Source organism: Microtus pennsylvanicus, chromosome 21 (genome assembly GCF_037038515.1).
Source record: "Microtus pennsylvanicus isolate mMicPen1 chromosome 21, mMicPen1.hap1, whole genome shotgun sequence".
Taxonomy (NCBI): domain Eukaryota; kingdom Metazoa; phylum Chordata; class Mammalia; order Rodentia; family Cricetidae; genus Microtus; species Microtus pennsylvanicus.
In genome coordinates, this window is record NC_134599.1 from 29,597,755 (window position 1) to 29,620,727 (window position 22,973).

Sequence of the window (22,973 nt, forward strand, 5' to 3'; positions counted from 1 at the left end):
GGCAAAGATGACATTTTAGAGAAATGCATGCACACACACACACACACACACACTCACTCACTCACACACACACACACACACACACACTGTACCAGATCCATATAAAGACACATACCAATCAGGAATAATAAATAATTGATAGGCAATATTATTGAAACCTTAACTGGGAAATTCTGCCATACACTGTACTGCTTACTGTATTTATATCCATGAAAAATAGCACCAAAAAGTTCTTTTTATGTAAAAAGCATAATATTACTTAATTATTTATGTTTCTTTTGTAAAAATTGCATTTAATATGTGTGTGTGCCCGTGTTCATGTGTGCATATGTGTGTGTGTTCATGTGTGCAGGTGCCAAAGATAGTCAGAATGAGCATCAGATCAATTGAAGATGTAACTGAAAGTATTTGTGAGCCCAAACTTGTGTTCTAGGAACTGAATTCCAGTCCCTTGATAGAGCTGTAACTTCTCTTAATCATTGAGCCATTTCCTAAGCTTTTGTACCTGAGTTTCTAGCATACAATTGGGAATGTATTAGGAAACCATGAAATTCAAGCTCTTAGTTTAGAGTTAAAAAAAAAAAACCTTGGATCAAAAATGTAAATTTATCAAGATTATAGAATTTGATATGGGTAAACCAAGGCTAGACCCAAGATTTTCCTCCACACAAATTAAAGAATATTTCTCCATATTATGTACATTAAGGGACAACCTGTTGGTAGCTATGTTAGATTTTGAAATGGATTTCTTCTGTCTCATCCCCATAACCTCCTGGAAAATGTTTTGCCATCAATTTTGGTATTTGACAGTTTAATATGCTTATCTAATGTATTTTGATTGTTGTTCTCTCTCCAACTGTCCTTGTCATCTGTGCCCTATTACTGCTTGCCCTTTTCTGAGATTTGTGACTTTGAGTTATTTGGTTTTGTGACCTATTTATTTAGTTCATCTACTTAAAAAAAAACACCACCAAGAATTTCTTTTCCAAACATTATTGCTTCTAGAAATTCAAGGTTGCGGTAAGACCGAGTTTATCTGAGTGCATGTGCCTTCTCTCCTTTTCAGGTTCTGTTAGTAACTGAAAATATACACTCGTATCATTTGTATCAAACTTTAATGACCCCTCCAAAAACTGGACAAGACTAGTTTTCCAAGAGACAATACAAATTTCAAGTCAAAAGTGAGATTGAGTAGGAAACTTTGTAAAAGTTTCTCGTTGTACGTGACAAGTTTGAGCCCACTTCAGACCCATCTGTGATTCCTTCTTACACCCACAGCCACCCTTTGTTCCTGATATTACTTATCATTTTTGCATAAATTGTCCTACTCACTGTCGTCTGATTAGAAAATAAGGATGCATAATTGGTGAAGGGTAAAGAAAAAATTTCTCTGAGATTCCATCCTGAGCTTGGGTCCTTTCCTTCGGTGTCTTACATATTCAATATGAGATGCTCTGTTCTGAGAGTTAACTTTTCTTTCTGTCATAGAAAGTATTCCAAATCACTCCATTTGTTGACCTTTTACATTGTAAGCAGATGTACTAGAGCTTGTATGTGCCTCCTTCTGGTACTAAGACCTGTATTCCTCCCACAGTGTCTTATGACTAAGATAACAATAATACAAAATGACTGCTCTTATAGTGGTGGACAATAGGGGCATATGCATTTGAACAATCACAAAATTGAGCGTGAACTAAGATACAGCTCTAAATTGATATATTTATTATTTTTATTATTACTTTATTACTTCTTTTATTTTTGAGTTTATCACACAAATATGACATTTCCCCCTTTCCTTTATTTCCTCCAAACCCTTTCAGATAATCATCATTGCTCTTTTCCAAATTTATACCCTCTTTTTTATTAATTGTTGCTACATACAAATATGTACATATTCATAAATATATAACTAGAACCAGCTCAGTCTATACAGTGTTACTCATACGTATATTCCCAGGGCTAAGCATTTGGTACTGGACAACGAATTAGTGTGCTTTTCCCTGGGGAAGACAGTTTCTTCCTCTCTGGCATTCCTTAGATGCCTATCGTTCTGTGTGGAGCTGAGGCCTTGTGTGCTTCCCCTCCCCCAGCCACTTCAACATGTCTACTTCTGTGGCTTCTTCAGCTCACTCTTAGGCAGTCATTTAGGGATTCTCTACAGGTTAGTACAAAACTCAGTCAACAATCAAGCATTGAAAATTTAATCTTCGTCAATATGAGGTTAGTTATCTTCATTTACTTATAAATTATTTATAAAAAATTTCCACTGGTTAAAGCGTTGGTGGACAAACAGGATAGTGAGTGCATAAGGAGAGGTAGTGATTTGTCACTCAGTTCTACAGAAATCAAAGTGCAAGCATTAATAAACAGGAATGTTTACTCCAAATCCTTGCACTACCAAGAGCTGACAAAAGTCATGTCTGAAGAAATGATACAGTTTGCTGAGTACCAGAGAAGCCAGTAGAAAACTAACCCATCTCTGATCTCTCCTGGCTTTACATAGGTATCACTGATTCGAGCTCACAAGCAGGTTCTCACACTTGTTTCATTCTTTCCAAACACAGGGCTTATTTTTACTGATTGCACTAGAAACATTCCAACCTGTTCAATTTAGATTTTAAAAGTCGAGATAGCTAAAAGAAAATACAAGCTAGCTGGGACACCATTTCTTCACTGGAAGACACCCCAGTGGTATGAACCCAGCTGCTTCGGCTCAAGGAGGAAGCAGACAAATATTAGTGATTCGTTTACTCCTTGCTTTGTGACAGACAGGAACTTGTGACCAAGGTTTGGCAACTTCAGGATAGCAATTCTCTTTTTATTCTCTAGGAGTTAAGTTGCTCCTTAATTAGAATTAAGTCTCATAAACTGATCCTTTCGTAATAAGGCTCAGTTGTTACCAGAAATCATTTCTTCTTACTTATCACAATACACTCCTCACTGCAGAGAATATGTTGACTAAAATAAGAGGAACCCAAAGTCCAAGCCATGCTTAAGTGTATAACACAGATATATTTGGGATATCAGTGCGGTTGCTCAAAATGGACAGGTGAGGTCACTGGGTTGACTTGTTTCTGCATATGCCCGCTGGAAACATAAATGTTTCTGGGTAGAACTGGATACACTAGTCAAGTGTAGTCTGGTGTTGCCTTTTGAAAGTCCCTTTGTACTGATAGGAACCCAAAGCACTTCAGGATCTGAAGGGAAATGAACTACTATATGCGCTTCTTTAGGCTGTCAAGGTCTGAATAATACTGATAAAGATGGCAATGGATGTTTTGTATTATTTCCATGAACTAATACCTCCGTGTATTAATTTCTCCCTGACCATCAAGGAAACCAGTGCTAGATTTTAAAGTCATTCTCAGACTTTTGATGACATTAGAAAGTAAAATTGAGAGGAGGATTTAAAAAAGAAGTATTTCTTTATGTGAGTCTGTTCATTTTGAAGCTATTGAAATTGATAGCTTTTAAGAATGATAAGTATAGAAGGACTTGTAATAAATAAACTATATTTGGGGATTTTTTTAAACTTCTTTATTGAATCTTTGGATGTTTCACATAATGCACCTTATTTTGGAATATTTTAAATCTACTAATGCCTACATATTTTTATGACATATCTTATATCTCACTGGAAAATGCTGTATCTCTCTCTCTCTCTCTCTCTCTCTCTCTCTCTCTCTCTCTGTGTGTGTGTGTGTGTGTGTGTGTGTGTGTGTGTGTGTGTGATGTGTATGAATTCAGTGGATGATGGTTACACAGAAACTCAAAACTGGTCAAAGGGCAGAAAAATGATTGGTGACTATCAATCACAAATGGGGCATCTATATAACAACATGTCTTTAAGGCTCAGAGTGGCTCAGAGACCACTGTGGAGTAGGAGGCAGAAAGACTGTGAAAGCTAGGGATCAGAAGAAGTGTATTAAAATAATGTCTCCTTGGCATTACCCAACCTCTACACTCATGAACTCACAAAGCTGTGGTTACCTAAACAATATAAAGCCATCCAACATTCCAGTGGGAAAAAAAGAATCCATGAGCCCCCAAACATAACTGAGGACAGTTAATGTCTTTTGGATCAAGGAGAGTTAATTTTCTTTAAGACTGTGGCTCCAGGTAGGTTGATCAAATTTCAGTGAATTACTTTATGTGTGGATGTTTATGGGCAGCACAAATGGGTGTTGATGGGTTATTCAATTTGAAAAGCAAAAAGGAAAGAGGACATAAAGCTTCGGGAAAAGATAGGGGGAAGCAGGTCTGGGAGAAGGAGGGGTAAATATGATAAAGTATATTTTATGAAACTCTCAAACATTTAACAACATGTTTATTAAAGGTGTGAATTAATGATAATATAAAAATCTGAGATTTGTTTAGGTGTACCTTAAAAAGTAAATAACATAAAAATAGATTATTAATATTCAACAACATGAAGGTAAATGAGGAAGGCCTAGACCACTTTTTCAGGACATGAAAAAAACAGGAGAAAAACCACATAACTAGCATCCACTTTCTTCTGTCTTAAGTTACGCTAAGACTTACTTAGACTTTAGCACTTTAGTTTAAAATAACGCTATTGAGCATAACAAGTTTCTGACAGACGCTGTGTCTTTTATTGCATGTGCGAAACAAGATGAGCAAAATCAGAATATACTCTCGATGAACTTGGCATTTAATGGAAAGGCAGAAAAAATATATGTTGATGACACTAAACATGGTTACAGAGATGGCTTCTAGGTGCAGCAGGAGCACAGAGGGTGAATCTAAATTAGAACTGAATAAGAAGTTGGATATCAACAGACAGAATGGTTCTCGTAATGACTTTCAAAGCACATTCAGAAAAGGCAAGCATATAAGCTACTTCATAAAGAACGTATTGACTATGTAAGAAGATGGATATTTGATCCACTCTCACTAGTTTAGTGGTCTGTAAATACTTTGTTATAGCTAGAACAGAGGATGGTTATAGAGCTATAGAGAGAAACAAACTCTTAGGCCTGTAACTAGGAATTGATAATATTTGGCATTACTAAATTTTCAAGCGTTGTGGTGTTGACTTAAATAACTTGTTGGAGTGCTTGATCAAAATTGAGTGTTAGCAAGGTCATTTTAGGAATAATGTGGACAATGGTTGAGAGTTGACAGGCTCGAGGCAGAATATCAATGCATATTCTATTACAATAACTAATATATAACCATAAAAAGAATGATGATAATAAGTAGTAAAGACATTCTGGAGGGACAGAGTTAAGATTTGGGTGGATGAATTAATCCAAGGAAAGGACTCCAAATTGATCTAGTTTCTGGGTAATAAATGAACTACATAAAAACAGTCTTAGACTTACTCATAGAGTATTTCTCTGTATAGCTGCAGCTACAACTCCCTCAGGATACAAACCAAAGAAGTGATAAAAGAGACCATAGAAATATGCTCAAAGTAATATTTTCCAACATTAATGTAAGTAGAAATTTACATTTACAGAAGACATGAGGTCACAGAGAATATCTGAGAGAAAGAAAAACTTGCTGGTTTTTATCACAGACTGGAGGGTAAATTTCACACAGAAGTCATAGGGAACATAAATAGAGATACTAGATTTAAAAATTGTCTTTCTCATTTAATTCCGTAATGCCTTTTCTCATAGTGGAGTGGATAATAATATTGACTTTGGCATGTGATTTATCCACTTCTACCCTTAATTGTCTATACAGTTTCAGACAGATTTGCGCAGTCAGCCCGTCTTGTTTCCTTTGCCTCTTCTGAGAATGGGGACGAACAGTAGAATCCAGTTCTTACCACTGTCATCAGTATTTGATGAGTCAATATATGTAGATCATTAATACAAGTGCCTGACATATGGGACTTCCTGTGAAAGGCAGCTTTCAGTGTAAATAGTAGTTACAGGAAATTGAGTGTAGGTAGGATCCATCCTTCTCAAAAACTTTCAGATAATACTAGCAAGAAAACAGACTCACATTAATGGCCTTTATGCAGTTTTTAAAAATGAATATGTCATTGTTAAGCCAGTATCTACAAGTTGGTGAGAGTCTTCAAGTCTTCTGATGGCAGCCTAATCAGCATATTCTCCCCATAGTTTGGGGAGAGCCAGCTGCAAACCATACATAGCCTGTATCCAAGTACAACCCTTTGCTTGGTTGTTTGACCAACTCTTGAACTTTATTCTCTCTGAAAAGGAAACTCTTGTCTTCATATTTTAGTTTTCTGTGCCCTTGTTTAAATTCTGTGCCAACGACCATCTCAAAATTGGTTTTCTGGTCCACTACTTTTAACTCTGACCTTCCTTCTAGGATAGAGAATCAAGAAACCCTTACCTTGAAGATGGTACAGGCATAAGTTGGCATTAGATGTTCATGGGAAGTGAGAAATGTCTTCTTCCCATCTCAAGATCATGAAAGACTGGGGATTTTTATAGTTATTGAATCAGTGTGTCAGAGTTTGTCTTTGGACGAAATTTATCTATATCTACCTATATCTATCTATCTTTTATCTATCTATTTATAGCTATCTACCTACCTATCCATCTATATCTATCATCTATCTGTCTGTCTATCTATCTATCTACCTATCATCTTTTAACTGTCTTATTTATCTTTGCATATAACTCAAATAATAACATTATACCCATATTGAACACTTTGAATATACAATTTACAATATTTATTTGTCAATTAATTTAAAAATATATAGTTTGGAATTCTCCATACCACAGAATTATCTGCCCAACAATTTAAGTAAAATTTCTGGTTTAGACATCAGAGTCATATTTCTTACCCATCTACTTTCTCATGTCCAGTTTCAAATAAGGCTCAAGCATTAAAAAAATATATAAAAAATGACTTAGGGAAACATTGAATTGAAGTAAAGAACACTAAGGCAGGCAATAGTAAAGCAAATTAATTATGTAAAATCCCTAAAAATTCACTCAATAATCAATTTACTATTATTATTACTGTTTTGTACTTTCATAAAATTATTTTATTCAAGTGATTAATATTTGAAAATTCAGTATTTGGTGGAAGAGTTTAAAGTTATTTTTATTAGCTACTGTTCTTTAAACACCCACTCAGCATGCATTTGTACTTTTTAGTCAAGGAAAACATATGTTCCAGTTTGCCTGGGACATTCCCGGCTCACTGATGTAAATACCTTATGAGAAATGCTCCCCTTTTGCTCTCAAAATCTCTTTATTTAACTGTGTAATATACAAAAGTCAATAAATTATATACTTTATTTAAAAAGAAGCTTCTTTATCCTTATGAGCAATTACATAGACACCCGTACTGTGAGGATTTTATCTATTTCATTTTGCCTTTTGCACTCTAGTATGCTTACTGGCCTCACAATTTTTAAGATGTAAATTATATTCTTTCATTTCTCAGCTAATAACCCTCCAGGGGTCACCTAACATCCTCAGCATGAACCCCAGATGGATCTGTAAAGTCCATGATGGCCACTGCTCTGGCGTGACCTTTACATCGCGTCTACTTCTCATTCAGCCGCACTGAGCCCCTGCCTGGTCCTCAGTGGGTCACAGGGGTATTCCTCCCTCTGCCTGGTCCTCAGTGGGTCACAGGGGTATTCCTCCCTCTGCCTGGTCCTCAGTGGGTCACAGGGGTATTCCTCCCTCTGCCTGGTCCTCAGTGGGTCACAGGGGTATTCCTCCCTCTGCCTGGTCCTCAGTGGGCCACAGGGGTATTCCTCCCCCTGCACATTCACATTCTTTTTCTCACTGTTTTTTTGGAAAGAAACTCAAATAGTCACATGATTTATTTTCTCTTTTAATTTAGTTTTCTAATTAAATTTTATTTTCTGGCTTCCCTGTTTAAGATAACTTTGTAACTATACTTCTGAATTCCTCCCCATTATTGATTGCCTTTTTCTTTGGCTTGAATATTGCTTCAATTATGTTTATCATACATCAATTACCTTAGTATTTAGATATTTTATATATTAAGATAAATGAATACACTCTAAGTATAACATTTATACTATTTTAGTTTTTCAACACAAATTAGAAAATTGGGTATACTACATACTTTTGCTCACTTTAGAAGATTGATATTTTAAAATAAGATTGCAAATTACCATATTGCCTCCTAGATAATTTGATTGGCAAACACTTGCTTTTGACATATGTGTGCACACTTTTGATGAATATGGATGCAGGGTATCTACTTCCCTTTGGCAAAGAAGGTGTAATAGAATCAGAGACTCTTAGAAGCTGAACATTTCGAGAAATCCCCCAGTATAGCTCCTAGCCAGACAAGAAAATACCTTAAGGCAGAGAAATATTTCGAATTCAAGTGCATTGACTGGTGGAGGAACCTCCATCATGGTTCAAGCTTCATTGTATCCTTCTGTGGTTGCCATTTCACATGTAGTTGCAATCCCAGTGCTTAGCACCCCCTCTTCCAACACATGTGTGGAGCTTGAGCGGAGGTTAACAGTAAGAATGTGCCTCTGCCTTATGGAAAGTGTGCCGACGTTTCAAGCAGTGCTGCTGTTGCCAAAAGCAAGCAAGCCAACAGAAAACACCTATCATTTCACTCTGCTCTATCCTTTCCCCTAAAACAAGATCTTAGTACAAGGCATCAGCATTGCTTGTAGTATCCCTAAACATACCCCAAATTTCACTCTCAGAAGAAAGGACCTCCTTTCCTACCATCTCTATGAGATTCTGGTTTGTTTTGCTTGGTCCAGGCCAATGAATATAGACAAAGAAGCAAAGTGAATATAATTCTAGGAATGAACTCTGCTATATTGAACTCATAGTCACATAGAAACTTCATTTTGAAAGCATCTAGAGGGTTTACACCTCCAGTGTAAGTCCCTTGGCATCACAATGTTCATCTGACCTGCACACAAGAGTACAACCATTTCATCCCAGTGTGCACCAAAGTATTTCCCAGGACTCATAACACAAACCACATATTCTGTGGTGATGTAATAGTGTGCACTCCACTTATCTGAGAAGGACGTGATGCTTGTGTAATATCGCATAGACCTTCTTTCTCTTTGGCAAATATCATCTACATTACTAAATTTAAAGAACCCTTCCTCAGACCATGTTTTAGGAAAACTGGTTTGAAGCTTGTAGCCTTGCTTAACTTTTTAAGATACATTTATCAGACTTTGAAAAGAATATTTATCATGTATTCAATTGAAAATAAATAATTTAGTTGGGCGGTAGTGGTACATACCTTTAATCCCACCATTCAGGAGGCAGAGGCAAGTGGATCTATTTGAGTTTGAAACCAGCCTGGTCTATAAGAGCTAGTTCCACAACAGTACCCAGAGTGACAGAGAAACTCTGTCTCTAAAGCAAAACAAAAATAAAAATAATAATTTTATCAAGTAATTATGATATTCTTTTTAATCTATGCTTAAAACTACTATGGAGGATGGGGAGCTTTATAGGTACAACTTGGAAACATAAGTATCTATTTAGCCCATGTTTGTCAAAGTAGTGTTGGCCGTTTCCATTGGATCTGAGATATATTGATTGATCATAAAGAACATATTAACAATGCTCAGGTTTCATTTTTTCTTAAGTTACTTTGAATGTGTATTTTTAGCATATTGTGTGGGGGATTTTTTGAAGTGTCTTTCTTTTACTGGGGTTGTGCATGTGTGTGTGTCCACGTTCATGCATAATCCTGCTGCACTTATGGGCATCAGAAGACCACTTTGGGTGTTGACCTCACCTTCTACCTTGCTTAAGACAGGTCTTTCTATGTTCACTTCAACTTGTACGGGAACTTCCAGGGGTTCTATGGCCTCTTCCTCCCTCCACCCCCATTTCTCCCTTTTAACACAGATTACAGATGCAAACTAGGCACCTGACTTTTCACGGCCTCCATGAAGTCATGTTCTTGTGACTGTGCAGCAGGTGTTTTTAATCTACCAACCGTTCAATGTTTGTAATTGCTCAGACAGTTATGCTATATCTCTTTTGAATTACTCTGTTGTTTACTGTTAATCTGGTACTGGTTCCTGATGGTGTTTTTAAATGAAGCTTATTCAGGTCTATAGACACCTAGGGGTTGAAAGTATTCTGTTATTTGTGTCTATATTCTTTCTTGTTTGTTTCATAATAGATCTTTCTCTCAAAGTAAAAGAGTACTTAAGTTAACAATAGCAAAGCCATCTTTGGGGAAACAATATAGCAAGTGATCCTGAATCTGTGGTGAGGAAAAACAGGAGGGTTAGAAAATGGACTGGCCTCAGTCTTCTCCATTTGCATGACAAACTTGAAGGAGAAAAGACATAAGATTTCATTACACTCTTCTAAGAAAAAAACCTGGCCAATTTTTTGTTGCATTAGTTAAAATACATTTCATCATGATTTTTATTAAACCAAATCCATGGCTCAAAATATTTATGCATATTTTATGTTAAATTCCCAGGGGTTCTGAGCTCATAAGTGTAATCTAAAATGAAAGTTGAACATGAAGTAGATTTCTTATTCTTGGTTTTAGATTTTTGAATTAGAATTTAAATGGGATTTAAACATGTATGGGAGAATTATAATACTTCCATTTAAAGATTCTTATCTCATTTCTTCCCAAATCGGCATGCTCGGTGACATTGAAGAGTGCTGGAAAGGGTGATTAGAATCCCCTACCATCTATTCAAATGTGAGCAATATGACAGGCGTGGCAAGGATGGAAATGTAGTCACAAAGAAATGGCTTGGCTCCCATTTCTGAGGAATGTCCATATGACAATTTGAAAGCATTAATTTCCAAAAAGCAATTAATATTTCTTCTTAATTAGCTGACACTTGCAAAAGGCATTTTAAGTGATTAGGTTATTAAACATATGAATTAAATAAATGTAATCCTAAATAATAACATCATTTGTTCTTACCCCTTGATGGCCCTTTACAGATGACTTTTCACATATTAATTTAATTTATTCTTACATTGTATGGCTAAGAAAGAAATATTGGGCAATGAAACGCAGAAGCTAAGTACAAGTTTCCAATTCTGCCTTGTTAGTTGCCCACATGACTTTGGGCACCTTATTTAATCATCTGGGCAATGGCATCACCATCTACAATGATTATCTCATAGAGTATTTGTCAGGAGTACATGCCATTTACTGAGGATTGGCATCAGAAAATCATAAGGATTCAATAGTTATTGAGATAGATTTTAGTTGCTTGTCCCCAACATGTTTGCCAGCTGCATAGCTGGCATTTCAACATGGATTTGTCTGAACATGAACTGAGGCTTTCAACACACAAAATGCTTTCATTTCACAGAATGTATTTTATACATGTGAATAACGCACTAGTAAAAGTAGTTAGGATGTACAGATAGTTCAATAAAATTATGCTTCTTGATGTTAAATTAAATGGCTTGTTATTGAGAGCGTCACACAATGTCACTTATAAGACTGCGTCTTGTCTCTCAAAGGCTGAAGTTACAATATTGTATATTGTTATTGTTAGCTATAATCATGAGTAACCCTTCATTGGATCCTTCTGTCTCATTTTTTTCAAAAACATACACCATTCATCAAATTATTTATGAAACTGAATGTTCTTGGATTCTTTGCCATAAACCTATGACTTTATTTTATACTATTTTTATGTCTTCTAATAGTCATACATGTAGACTACGGGGAGATAGTTCAGTAGTTAGGAACACATTTTGCTCTTACAAGGTAGCTGGCCTCTGTAAGGTACTGCACACATGATACATAACCAAACACATAGGTGAAACACATATACACATACAAATAAAAACCAATAAAATAAAACATTGATAATTACATATATGTCTGTGATTAATCTTGATGCTGGAAACAGTAGTGTCCAGGCCCACCTTGGTAGGCTTCAGAGTAGAAGAAGAATTCAAGGCTCATCATCTACCAGGGTCTTAAGACAATTCATCCCAGTGTGCTGAGACTTTTTAGAAACTTAGGGAAGTTGTTTATACATTCCTAGAAATGTAACCACTCTCCTCTCAGCACATTTAGTGATCAGAAAAAGAATGAGATTTGGGAGAAACCGGAACAATTTCTAAAGATGTCATAACCAATTGGTTATTGTAAGAAACTCTTTGTATTCTGCCATCCTGTCCTTCAAAGATGGTTGTGATTTCACAGAAAGTAGAGAATCAGAACGACTGGACTCACTGTTCACATTACATTGTCACCAACATGCAAAAGAGCCAGGATAAAGCTCACACTATTGGACATGAAGAACCCTTAGCCCTCAGTATTCTGACTACTGTTCCTCCTCTCAGACCTGCCCCGTGATCTTCCTGTTTCCATCTCCTCAATACTGGCGTTACCAGGGCAGGGCACTGTGACACGATGCTAAGAGCAGGTTTTGGAGACCGAACTGGGATTTCCACGCTTATAATCCCTTTACCCGCCAAGCTACATCTACAACCCTAAAGTGAGGTTTATATTTATACATCTTGATATATTTTGTTTTGTGATAATTTAATATTAATATAGTTTCTGCATACAATTATGCACACGCTCTCTCCAGAGTTCTTGATCTCTACTAGAAAGATAAAAGGCAAAATGGCATAATCTTTCATTAAAGAAAATCTGCCCACTGTTTTGAAAATTATCGCTATCAGAAGTAATATCCTCATCCAGGTTGGTTTTGGGTAGGTTCGTTAAATGATATGAAATTTCATTTAGCGGACACAGTGAAGAATCATAATGTCAATATGCATAGTTTTTGTATTTTCTAATAATTGTGGCTAGGGTTCACATGGGATTTGAGCTAAAGAATAGGAAATGTCTTAAATATCCACATCATTTCCATTTATAGAGAAAGTTTTATTTACATATGCTGAAGGTGTAACAGAAACTTCGCATCAGCAAAACTTATATAGGTTACCCTTTCCCTTTTCTCCCTCCCTCTGTCTGTGCCTCCATGCTTCCTTCCCTCTCTAGTACATTACTATGTCGCCCTAATTGTCCTCACTCTCCCTACATCACAGTATTGGGGTTTTCACACATTTACTAGGAACCTGGGCTTTTATTACTATTTTATAATCTTCATTTGTACACATGCCTTTCCTCTTGTTACAAACGACACTACCATGTTTTTATTGCAAGAGAAACTGGTTGTTAGTCTTGTCTCCATGATGCAGTTTCCTGGGGTGGGTTCAGAAACTGAGTCCCCTAGTCTGGTCCTCAGCAGGGCGTTCAGTTTATCAGGGAGCCGCAGAGCCTCACCTCTGAGGACCCTAAGGTGCAGACAGAATTGAGAACTGGGATTCAGTCAGGAGCAGTAGGTGGGGGAATAAAGACAATTCATACTAATAATTGTAAGTGCTACCTGAACTGGTCTCCCTTTTACTATTTGTGTAGTTTGAAAATATCTTGAATAATGTCCTGACACACAATTTTCTTCTAATACCTGTCCACAAGAGAGTATGTACTTTAACCATGTGGAGAGGTGTTTCTTGGGCTGGCAGCTCACTTATGACCCAGGAGTCTAGGGAATTTCCACTGTCACTTATTGACCTGCAGAAACACTTATCTTGTCTTCAAATTCCTCCCCAGTAGGTTGTTCCTCTAGTCTTATGCTGTTTGTATTTTTTTTTAATGTTCTTGAGATTTTTGGTGTTCTGCCTAGAACTAATGTGTCAAGTCTAATCACCTAAGCCAATAGAGTTGTTTGGGGGGGTATTTATAATTATAATTACTATTATTATTATTTAGAATAACCAATGGTATTTTTCTCTAAATCTTGATATGCTTTCCTATGAACCAAATTGTTCATATTTCCAGAAAGGGAAGTACTTACCCTTCTCCTCCTACAAACTCTTTTCATATACAAGAATATTATTCCCCTTCAAACTTCCTGAAGCCCTTTCTCTTTCTAACTATTATACCATAATAAATCACAGGAGAGCACAATGTACTCTCTCTGGCTCTAAAATGTAGACAGAAATATTAAAGCTGTGTGTGTGTGTGCTATCTGAACATAAGCTAACATGTCTCTATACTTCGTCACCATGAACAGGCCTCAGACTTCAGGTTACTCTAACTTACATCATTAAATCAATTGCGTTCTCACACAGAACACTTTAGTTCTTCCAAAGTAAGATCTTAGAATCAATATTCTACATGCAGAGTCACGTCTCCAAGTTTAGGAAGTCATGAGTCACCTGAATTCTATTATCCTCTTTGAATTAGGGTTTCTATTGCTGGGATGAAACGGCACGATAGAAAAGAGAACTTGAGTAATAAAGGATTTATTTCATCTGAAACCTTGCAGGCCACATTTCATCATTTGGGGAAATCAGGGTAAGAACTCAAGGTAGGAGCCTGGAGTCGGGAACAGAAGCAGAAGTCATGGAGGAACACTGATTACTGACTTGCTCCCGATAGCTTGCTCAAGAAAATGCACTATGGAGTTGCCTGAAGACAATCCGATGGAGGTATTTACCCAATGGAGGTTCCTCTTAGATAACTCTAGCTTGTATCAAGTTGGCAAATAGCCAACCAGAGTACTCTAACTGAATTTTTCTCTTGAGTTGAACATCACCTGAGAGGGAGATATCTTGGGTACCTTAGGTGAAGTTGAAGGGAGGTGGTTGTATATGAAGATGACCAGTATAAATGCTATAAATGTATGAAACTTCGAGGAATAATAAATATATAATACATTTTAAAAAGAAGTCATAAAGAAGTAGGACAAGAATTTTGCTGTCATTAATTTTATTCATAAATGTTAATCTACAACACATAAAAATAGTAGCCATTATTTCTATTACTTGTATTAATTTATTGAATTTGTTTGTTAGAGGGGAAAAACAAACAAAAAGCACAAAAGAAACACATAAAACCAAGAGTAGACATTTCACATGAGGAGTACAAATTTGAAATGTGCTTGGCAGTATGCAAATGAGAGAAAAGTAGCCAACGACATGTATGCGTTGCATCTGCTCACAAATGCTGGTGGTCTCCTTTCTATGAACCGTTTACATAGTGAGAACTGCGGAGGCTCCTGCTCTGCCTTTGCTTTGGGGAAGCCGGCTGGTATGCAATGTTTAATTAAGTAGTTTAGAGTCACTCTTTTGTACTTTTCTAGGCCTGTTCCACTTTAGCTAAAGTTATGACAGCTTTGCTCTGTTAGTTTAGAATAAAGAATTTACAGTCTCTCTCATCACCCCTCCCTCTACCCTACTTCCCCATTCTTCTCCCCTCCTCTACTTTCTTCTCTTTCCTCTCTTTTCTCTCTCCCAGAATATTAGTATTTTTAGTGAAGTAAAAAATACTTTACTGTGTTATAAATTGAATATATTACCAATGTAAATAGGTAGATTAAATAATAGTTCAATGTAAAATCCATCTTCTAGTGTTGTGAGTATCATGGCAAGGGTATTGTGTTATTGAAACAAAAGTGTATCTTCCCCTTTTCTGTCTTTTTTGATTGTTTAAGTGAAGCAGAGCACACACAGCTTAGAAAATACTATGCGCACTTTGGCTATGTTTGTCAAACTTACCCCCCAGAAATCTAATGTATCCAGATAACAATTCCTCGCTGAGCATTGCAAACTATACTTATTTATTCATTATTTCCCATATCATAAAGAAGAAAAACCACACTAAATATTTCTCCCTTCCCCAAACATGTTATGTCACATAATTGAAAACTAAACTTAATGAGGGAGTTGGTTCAAATCTGACTTTAATCATGCACATATTTCCCTTAACAAGATAAATCCCGACTCTGAATTTCATCATCCTTTGTATGAATTACTTTAGTTTAATCTTGGTTAAAACACATGTATTTTTCAAGTATAGCCCGTACGTTGCCCCCATAACATTCAGGAGTGTTTTGTAGACACAGACTTTATTCCAGTCCTAATTTTAATAGAACACCTTTATCTAGTAACTACAATTTGGTAATTAACTGGAACACCATTTCAAAATGCAATGATTGGATGGTTAACCTGTATCCCAAAAAACAAAGGAGTCTCATAGATGCTGGTATTGTCACTCTTGTCTTCCTGCCCATGCTTTGAGTTTTTTTTTACTCCTGATTTGAAGCCTTTCCTATTTCTATTTTTTACTCCTGATTTGAAGCCCACTATTTCCAAAATATAACTGATGAAAAAATGATGATAATATATAGAGGTATTTCCTTTCTAGTCCTTAAGTTTTTGAACCTCAACAAGAAAGAGAGAAGAAAAAAATTGCCAAAAGTACTCAGAAAAATCCAGGACATAAAGCTAGTTTTAGATACTTCAACTTACACAGGACATGTTTGTAAAAACAACCCACAAAATCTTTGAACAGGATGTGATCAATCTCTGAGCTTCCACGAAACAGCAAAACTGACTTCAGCTGCTAAAAATATTAATGTCTTTTTTACCAACCTTCTCTTGTGAATCCAAGAGGAGCTTGCCACACACGTGAGCTTTTGCTAGCTTCTAAAGAACATGCAAGAAAAATGACACATCCCACCTCCCCTACCCTAAACGACACAGTGTATCAGAGCCTCATGGGACGCTTTAGCCCATTCCAAAACTTGCTGGAAAAATCAAGGAAGAACCATGTTTAAACAAGTCTGAATGGTGAGTGACCGGGGAAAAAAAGAGGTTTAATTTGCTAGCCAATCTGTGTCCTCACACCCCGTCTGTAGGTAAACTGTTCTTCTTTGTGAAGGACCATCTGTTAAAGACATCAGTCTTCAATCTCAACCAAATCTCAATCTCTACCTTTTTTTTCCAAAAAATTTGACACCATCACTCAAGAACATCAAGGGCTCAGGCAGGAATAACAACATATCATCTCTTTTATAAATTCATAAAAGTTTTGCACCTACCTTTGTCAAGCCTTCTCTGTCTGCATGGGCTGGATGCAAAATCCACCAGCTCTGATGACTGCTCCAGATTGACCAGAAAGAAAGGACTTGGGACGCTTGTCCTTAGTGTCTCTAAGCGGGGCTGCATAGCTGGCTCCCAGCTTATCTGTGCCTTTCGGCTTTCGCTTCCATACATGGACCTGTTCCCAACAGTAACTCCAAGCTGTCGAAAAGCTATCTGGCAGCTCTCAGCCTCATCCAACACATGGGTGATAAAAATACACATATAGACATCCTTCCAGCCAGCCCGTTTCCCACCCACAATCCTGCCACTACACACTCTTACAAATACGCTCTAGATTGGCAGCCTTATTCTCCAGATTTTGGCGTATAATCAATTTTCACCTGATTCACACACAAAGCTTGCAGGATGTGAGCTTGTTTAACTCTGGTTTCTTACCAGACTCTTCATTCTGAGAGGCTTAATAATAACATGCTAATGGAACTAGAGAGACATTGAATGAATAAATGAGCAAGTGAGTGTCTAAATGGACACTGCCCTCCATTCTACTACATATGAATTAATGGATCTATATGAGATATTTCTTCAACTAGAAATGATTCTTATCCCTCTGGGTGATCCACCTTAAAGGAAAAAGGTAGCAGAAGGTCAAAGCTGTCAAAATCTTTCTGACAGGTTCTTATTTAAACAGTGTTGTATTAGGCAATTGTGGCAGCCTTAATTAAGCTAGTAACACTCGACTGAGAAAATACGATTTATAAAACTTTTTTTTCTCTTAAAACACACACACTTAAGTGAATAAGAATTTGTTAAGCTTGTTCATTGCCAATATAATAGTTTCTGTGATTTATAACTGGCTTAATCCTTAAGCAGGGTATAAACCTTGCCCTGAAGAGTAAAGAGGGGCCTTTTAGTGGCATGTAGACTAAGCCTTCTAGTTTTGTTTATTCTTTGACTATTTGAAGTTTAGATTTTCATATTTTGGATTTTGTTTTCAAACATTGAGTTATACCCCCTTGTTTCCAAGGTCTGAAGTTCATTCTTTTTCTTTAGTAGGAATTCAGTTACATTGCCTCTCCTTCCTCACCCTCCTTCAAACTCCTTCTGTGACTTCTTCTTTTTTGTTTCAATTTTTTGTTACTCTTCTACAAGATGCCAAAATACTGAAAAATGAATGTACTAATGATTTTCTATTAGTATTTCTTTTTAGTTGTGTTAAAACTTTTCTAGAGTCTCTTGTTTGAAGGTATTAACAAAATGGAGGCACACAGGAATAACTTATTATAGCTACTGAAAAGGAAATCAATTTTCTGAAAAAAGTCCATTGGAAAAAGGGGAATGAAAGAAACAGGATTGTCAAATAGTTATTGCTGCAGGTGATACATGCAGGGGCACATATGTAAAGATAATTTTTAGAAATTGTATTTGTTTAAATTTTTCTATTGTAAACTGAAAGGACAAACTGTAATAGTGATGCACTCATTCAATCCTGGAATTTGGGAAATGGAGGCAGGGGGATCCGGAGTTTAAGGTCATCCTTAGCCACACAGTGAGCCTGAGATATAAGAGACCCTGTCTTGAAGACAAACAAATAAACCAGAAAGAAAGACCAAAGGAATTAAAAGAAGAGAATTAGGATGCAAAAATATGTATTAAAAGAAAGTATGAAATAGATGCATTAATAGAAAGTTTGAGGAACCTCAGTGCTGAGTACTCTGTTAAAAAAAGCAACAAGTTCAGAACAGTGAGCAGGAACAGGTAATACTATATCTCTTAAAATTGGTAACACTCTTTACGTCTGCCATGTACAAGATCTAGTCTATCAAAATTATAATTTGTAACTAAAATTAAGGTAGTCTAATTAAAAAACCCAACAACCTAATGGAGCTCAATAATGGAGCTGAATGTTATGCATGGTTTATGGCTACCTATTGCTGGAGTTGTTCATGCTTAGTCTTCCTTCATCTTTTTCTACTTCTTAAGACCGAAGTGACATCCTTCATTTTATTGCTGTCTATAACTGGGAATGACCAAGTAACAGTGCTTCAACCAAATAGCTTTCAACAGAAACACGGGGGACAGTCCAGGAAAGTTTTCATTTACCCCCTGAATGGGGTATGATCCAGGCTTTGTCTCTCTCCACCCACTGTCCCCTTGAAGAACAATCTTGAAGCCTGAAGTTATACCAAAGTGGGACAGATGTAAGGACAAAGGCTTACAGGGAAAGACAGGTAGAGCAGAAGCCAGGATAAAACAACAAGGACCCTTCAGTTCTTCTTACTATTACCAAGTAGCGGCAGCAAAGCCCGCGATAGTATTTCTCGCTGTGAGAAGGAAAATTAGACTTATAATTGGGTTGAATATATATATATATGAAGAACTCAAGAAACTAGACCGTAAAAGGCTAATCAATCCAACTATAAAATGGGGCACTGAGCTGAACAGAGAATTCTCAACAGAAGAAGTTCAAATGGCCAAAAGACACTTAAGGTCATGCTCAACTTCCTTAGCGATCAGGGAAATACAAATCAAGACAACTTTAAGATACCATCTTACACCTGTCAGAATGGCTAAAATCAAAAACACCAATGATAGCCTTTACTGGAGAGGTTGTGGAGAAAGGGGTACACTCATCAATTGCTGGTGGGAATGCAAACTTGTGCAACCACTTTGGAAAGCAGTGTGGCGGTTTCTCAGGAAATTCGGGATCAACCTACCCCTAGACCCAGCAATACCACTCTTGGGAATATACCCAAGAGAGGCCTTATCATACAACAAAAGTATATGCTCTACTATGTTCATAGCAGCATTGTTTGTAATAGCCAGAACCTGGAAACAACCTAGATGCCCTTCAATGGAAGAATGGATGAATAAAGTATGGAATATATACATATTAGAGTACTACTCAGCAATAAAAAACAAGGACTTCTTGAATTTTGCATGCAAATGGATGGAGATAGAAAACACTATCCTGAGTGAGTTAAGCCAGACCCAAAAAGAGGAACATGAAATGTACTAACTCATATTTGGTTTCTAGCCATAAACAAAGGACATGGAGCCTATAATTAGTGATCCTAGAGAAGCTAAATAAGGAGAACCCAAAGAAAAACATATAGGCATCCTCCTGAATATTAACCTTCATCAGGCGATGAAAGGAGACAGAGACAGAGACCCACATTGGAGCACCGGACTGAAATCTCAAGGTCCAAATCAGGAGCAGAAGGAGAGAGAGCACGAGCAAGGAACTCAGGACCGCGAGGGGTGCACCCACACACTGAGATAATGGGCATGTTCTATTGGGAACTCACCAAGGCCAGCTGGCCTGGACCTGAAAAAGCCTGGGATAAAACCGGACTCGCTGAACATAGTGGACAATGAGGACTACTGAGAACTCAAGAACAATGGCAATGGGGTTTTGATCCTACTGCACGTACTGGCTTTGTGGGAGCCTAGGCAGTTTGGATGCTCACCTTACTAGACCTGGATGGAGGTGGGTGGTCCTTGGACTTCCCACAGGGCAGGGAACCCTGATTGCTCTTTGGGATGATGAGGGAGGGGGACTTGATTTGGGGAGGGGGTGGGAAATGGGAGGCGGTGGCGGGGAAGAGACAGAAATTTTTAATAAATAAATAAATTAAAAAAAAAGAAACTTAGACTTAATGTAAAACCTGCATTCTAGATAATAGCCCTGGGACTCAGATGAAAGGGCTGTGCTCCAATCATCACTCCACTCGCTGATTCTTTCTGACTACTTTCATGGCGCTGTTTACATAATATAATTTTCTTTCCACCTCTGACAAGTCAACAGTCGTTTTCCTTAGGACAGACTTTATTCTACAAACTAATGCGTTGCTGTGTCTTAATGCATTGTAAGGTGGTAGGTATTTATTCTACAAGGTGATTGATACACAGGCCCAACAGTGACGCTGCAGCTAAATATAACAGCGATGGGGTGTCTGCTTTCTATCGAGAGGATTTGCAGACATTTGCTTTGACTGGCTGAACTTCAAAACTCTTGGGAATTCTGCTCTGATGTTAGGAGCATCCAAGGTATGGGGTGCTTGTGTATTCCAAATTGTGTTTGCCATTTTGAGCTTGCCAAATTGAATTGGCATGTTCTTGGTGAGGTTTGTAGCAAAATGGGACAGTTTCCCGATTTGCCTTGGATAGACAGTACTCTAGGGAAAGAGAAACTCAGGAGGTTCATGACCACACTATTTCTTCCCTATTCTGAGGGACGCATTACAGGTTACTTAACTGGAAAATACCTCAATGGAAAGATAAAATTGTTTCCAGGAAAAGGGGACAAAGGTTTTCCTGTGTCCCTTGTAGAGGTTATGACTTAATGCATCAATATCTTTTCTTTACTTTGAGGATAAGAGAAGAGAACAGTTCTCTGGGTAGACTGTTTCCTTCATGGTGCTGATTTTAGAGGCTTATTTTCAACAAAACGAATTGTATCTTCTGTCTAAAGTAGATATACATACACAGACACACTTACACACAGAGCGAGAAGTTCAAATGCATATACACTCTCCAGTTTCACAAGAACATAGCCACAGTCTTGTGACTCAACTCAGTGTCTCCTCTGAAGTCCTTACTTCTCTCAGATACTCTAAATGACTCATAATAACTCCCCATTTACTTGCTGCTTTTTCTATTAAATTATCGCTATTAAATTTGTGTTATGAACTGGTATATCTCCAGCATCCCTCAGTATCTTTTCTATGCTAACCAAACATTAGCACGCATTAATTGAAGAATCAAATGTACTACTAAGTAAAAAATGGATAATTGATAGTTAATTATCAACCAGCGACCATTAACTTGGCAGTTTTCCTGTTGTGTAAGGTGATATAAACCGTGCTGTCCTTGTGGATAAATATTCTGAGTGTATATAGGAAAAACAGAACCTTAAAATATCAAAAATGTCTGATTTAGGCAGGCAAGCTTTGGTTTTCAGTTACTCAGGGCATTGGCTGTTATATAGTGCTGATTATTTGGATATCTGATACGAGCTGTTAATGTAAAACATGGTATTTTATACTTATTAGTAAGAAGCATTATTTTTAAATATATTACAGATACACAGTAATTGGTGATTCTACTATTTTTTCTTTCTTTGTCTAAGAATATAGAAGGATCATTCATGCAAGATTTAATGAATGATGCAACAAGATTTGAAAGAATTTCGAGAGAGATGCACAGTGAAATGTCTAGTTTCTTTCATTATTTAAAGTAGTTATAATCAATAACTATGAAGCAGAAATTTGAGTAATATATTTACCTGTCTATATTTATTTTTATATTTAGATCATACCAACACTATAAATCAGTGACTAAGGCCAGGAGGATTGTACCATCATCAGGGCTCAAGTCTTGGCTGTATGCAAAAAGATAATATGTATGATTCTATATTAATGCAAAATATAAAAAGAGTAGGCACTCACCTACTCTTGAAGAGATGCCTCAGAACCCACTTCCTCTGAGATTTACTTGGTCTGTCTTCAGCATCATAGTTGATAAAATGATTGATTTTTGTCTTCCTTGAGTTCTCTCAACACATATTCAGGTTTTTATTTTAGAGAGTGGCTTTATTGATACATAATCCATATACCATGCAACTCAGTGAGTTAAGATGTATAATTTAATTGCTTTTATTAGTATATTCACAGATAAATGCAATCATGAACTTTTATAGATTTTTTTATACTTCCCTGTTTCTCCATCCTATCCATCATTATTTATTTATATTTTATTTTTTGTAGATTTTCTTACACAGATAAACACACACACACGTGTGTGTATGTGTGTATGTAAATTCTAAGTTATTTCTTAATAATAAATTCTATGTTTATTCATTTGAGGAATCACCAGGTTTAACACAAAAGCAGCCCCACCAGTTTGCATCCTATTAAAACATGTGAGGTTTTTGTTTCTCCATGGACAATAGCTTTTGGAGTCAGGGTCTCCTATATCTCAGTCTGGCTTTGAGCTTGAATCTCTAGATTTTCTGCCCAGAACTCCTAAGTGCTGGGGTTGGAGATGGATGCTATCATGGTCCTATGCTAGGAACTGAACTCAGAGCTCCGTGCATCCTAGGCCAACATTCTACCCAGCTCCAGCCCCAGCCAGCTGACA

The 22,973-nt window shown here is 36.9% G+C and overlaps 1 protein-coding gene across 1 annotated transcript in view; it reads right to left on the minus strand.

Annotated features, from left to right (window-relative positions):
- Slc8a1 (solute carrier family 8 member A1) overlaps window positions 1–16,928 on the minus strand; it is a 357,575-nt gene extending 340,647 nt beyond the window's left edge. The window contains exon 1 of the mRNA XM_075955169.1: window positions 16,832–16,928. The gene's annotated coding sequence lies outside the window, so the exon portion shown is untranslated. The remainder of the gene's footprint in view (window positions 1–16,831) is intronic.
- Window positions 16,929–22,973: the final 6,045 nt, after the last annotated feature.